Below are 4,211 nucleotides of genomic sequence, written 5' to 3' on the forward strand. Positions count from 1 at the left end.
ATTTTTCTTTTTAAAATAGAAAAGTATTTTACATTCGAATCTTTTAAAAATATTTATTTTTTATGTTATGTTGTTTTGAAAATAAAATAAATATTCCAGTTTTAAATTTAAATGTTAGTTTAAGCCTCGATGCTCCAATAAAGCGTTAAGAATGTGGATGTGAATGATGATAATATAAAAACAAGAATAAAAGTAAGAAGATATCAATAGATATTCAACCCCTCAAAAGTAATGCACAAATAATTTTAGACCGGACAAATGGGTAATATCACTTACAAGGTTTGTTGAACATGTTATGACATTTAAAAAAAGAAAATCAAATATCCATATGATAGTTTGACCTTTAATAGGATTAGAAACATTCATCTCAAACCTTATAGAGCACGATATAGTCAACCTAAATCTTCTCTCAAAATTTATATCTTATAATCGTTTGATTAGTAAGGAAACAATGAGAGTTGGTTTTGTGTGTTGTGAAAGTTTGGGACCTGCACTTGGCCTTACAAAAAGTAGGAAATTGATTATATAAGAAAATTGTGAATATAAGTAGGGATCCATAAATAGGTGACATGTAAAGATAACAAGGTATTATGCTCACGTACAGTAACACCAGTTGACTGGGAGAATAAGTTTGGATTACATCGAATCTCATCAGTGGGAAGTCTATTTTGGATTTTGCTTCATGGCATTGCACAAGAGACTACAATACGGATGGCTACAATACCATGCATTGAAATAAATTTTAACACCTATCACGAAGTTAGATGTTAGATGTTGTGGTATTGCATTCCTTTATATAAAAATGAATAAAAGAACACATGCTAAAGTTTATAATTGTTAACGAATATGATTTATAATTGTTAGGAGTATAGACGTTACAATTGTATATGCATTCCAGTTACTTAAAGTTTAATTGACTATTCAAGTTTATGCTACATTTTTTTTTTTTTTTTGGGTTAGCTTGTTGGTACACACCTTTGTGTGTACACACACTCCATGTTAGCCACCCCCACTAGGGATCGATACCAAGACCTCAAGTGTTGAAACGAGGTATCTCCACTCAGTCTGCCAGTTGAGCTATGGATCTGGGTGTTACTTTTTATTATTGTTCATTGAGTATACTCAGTGTGCATGTATTAGGTACAATGAATAATTGGGTTTGACTATTATTGAGGTGCCAAGCATCTCTTGGGTAGAGATAATAGGACTACTTGGGAGTCTGCATATGAGTTGCACTTAGTATGAGATTTCCATACCACGCACCTATGCTATCAAGATCCATGTCGTATGAGGTGTTGAATTTTGTGATCACACCTAGTCCCACTTAGATAAATGAAGGGACAACTGTTGTGGTTCTATATCAGTAGTTTCAATGGATTGGATTATACAGGGTATTGCCTATGATCCATTAAAAATATCTAGTAAATTTTATATTAGATTATTCATTGCATATTAAAGAATGTCAACTATGTCCTAAGTGAGAGAATGTTGAAATTGGCGGACCACACATGCCATTGGCCCTTCAGGAAATGTATTAGACAGTTTGGATAATCCAGGCATGCATCAAGTGGGGCCTAAAAGAAGTTGGTCGTGTCTAGACCCTTGATGGATTTCAGAGTACCATATGGACTCTTTTACAAGAGTCATAACTTGCAAAAAGGTTTCTCTCTCAAAAAACCTGTAAAAAAGAAGTTGCAGTGGAGAGTCCACAATGGGCCAGACTTCTTCACCGCCAACCCATTGTTATAAAGCCAGCATTAGTCCCCTCCCTTGTCACATGTTACCAAAAACTTGAAAACCCCATCGATTGGCAGTTATCAAGAGCGAAAGACTAGTACCGACATCCTCTCTAGTGACCTCATCAAACGGCAAAACATAGCGGATTCAGCCATGACTTAGTTCACCTATGATCTATGCGCGGCCGTCCTCAGAGAAAACTCTTACATAATTATCTTATTTTTTAACAACTTTTTACTTTACGTTGACAAATCCTTATCTTCCATTGTAATAATTGTGTAACCCCTGGATTTATTTACCTCCAATGATTTTTGTGCAGCACCCACATGCAATATATAAGAACGCTTGCACCATATCATTTATAAATTGATCTTATCCATCTTCCAATAATGTTAATTTTAATATAAATTTAATAATAATTGTAATGTATGGTTAAATAATAAAAGTATATATGAGAAACCAAGATTAAATTTTGCATAATTTTGTTGTTGTGCATTCGAAAAAAAAATAAAATATGCTTTTGAAACCTTTACGATGTGCCCTTTAATCCTATTATCTACATGTGAGGAATTAGCTAAAATTTATAGTGATGGTCATATATATTACTTTCAATATTAAGAGTAGTAATAATATAACTAAATGATTCATTAGTGACCTTGTAAAGCCTATAAGTGCATACAAGTTAATTAATGCACAGGCACTACACATGAGAGCAAGGTGAACAAATGAAATATCCAAGCCATCAATCTGGTTGACCTCCTCGAGTAAATTTTACTACAAAGACAAAAGTGCTTAACTCAAGAAGTCTGCCATGATAATTAATAAGCTAATGAGCTAGAAAATTTTGACTAACTTTTTTCACAACCATACATTTGTTTGGTTAGTTGTGGCCACCAAACCAATGGACCAACCTCATTCATGTGATAGAAAGTCTACATAGTAGTACCCTTTTGATGGACGTCTTGGATATTTCACCAGTTAGCAATATTAGCCGTTTTGCTATATGTGGTGGCATGTGCATTAGTTTATTTGTACACGTATCAGGGCTTAGCAAAACTCGTCCTCACAGGTAATTCTTATAATCAATTCATTATAGTATTGAAATCTCTCTCTCTCTCTCTCTCTCTCTCTCTCTCTCTCAAGTTGAATATTGAAATTAAGGTTGTACAATGGTGAATGTAATTGGAATTATTTTTTTCAATTCACTGGTCCTTAATTAGAGAATTTCATAGTCGAAGCCCTAATTAGGTTTGTGCAATAGTGAATGTAATACGTTGTCAATTTCCTAATCCCTAATGAAGGAAATTCGAAGTTGAGATGCTAAAAAAATTATATTGTCAAAAATTCTCTTTTGAATAATTCCTAATGCTTTAAATGGTGAAGAATTTGTGTTCTTTTAAAAGAGTGCTTAAATGATTAGATTTCAAAATGAAATTTGCATGGGGTCTCTTTTGGAGGAATCTGAGAGATTTCATGTGATGTCACAAATTTCTTGAAATAGCTACTTTTAGTGTGGAATTTGATATTATGTCTTTAACTGCAACATATTGGATAGTATTCCTCTGTCTAATTTATTGATTTCACGTTGTTGATGGATTGGAAATCAAGGGCTTTAATGTCCTTTTGATGAATTATGGATATTTTGTACTGTCTTTACAATTTCTTCAAAAAAACTTCTTTGGGAGCTGAAAATGGTGTAGAATTTGTTATAAGAGGCCCTGGTCTTGAATTTTAGTACTTGCATTTGAGTCTATGTAAAATTGTTGATTTTTTCTCTCCTCTTCAGCTTTGAGCTACTTGGTGTTGAATTCTGATCTCTAGAGCTTGAAATGGAGGGTGTTCAACTTTGATGTTGGAAGTTCTTATTTTGGAGTAGAAAATAACAAGTTTGGATGCATTTGGATGTACTACTGAACTAAATAGTCATAACTAGTTAAAATATAGTGGACAGACTAAATTATAAATATTTTAGAAATATATGAACATTATATTCCGACAGATACATTAAAATTACATGGGCTGACAATAAACCTGTGGTTAAATAAGTTTTTCTTGCTTTCTGGTTAATGGTTGCTTTACAGGATGTATATTATAAATTCTTGGGTATAGAGTTTGTACAGTTTATTCTGGGTTTTCAGTACATACGAGTGGGGTCCATGGTGTGGTTGTGATCTAAAAGTTTGATGTGCTGGGAGTAACCGTGGAAGGCCCATGCACCAACATCTTCCTGCATAAAAATGGTAGCTAGCCTTTTCCTACGTAGAAATTTTTATTTTTCAATTTTTCACTTGGATGCCTATTCTCCAATCATATATAGGTAATAGGGATCTCATTATTTTTATTTATCAAAATCTAATGAATGTCACTGATAATTTATCTTTAATCTAAATTGGAATGTTATCGCTCTAGCAATATTTTTCATTTCATTTGAGATAAGAGAGGTCTACATGGATTGTGTAAGACCCCAAGAAGAC

Source organism: Magnolia sinica, chromosome 17, assembly GCF_029962835.1.
Source record: "Magnolia sinica isolate HGM2019 chromosome 17, MsV1, whole genome shotgun sequence".
Lineage (NCBI taxonomy): Eukaryota > Viridiplantae > Streptophyta > Magnoliopsida > Magnoliales > Magnoliaceae > Magnolia > Magnolia sinica.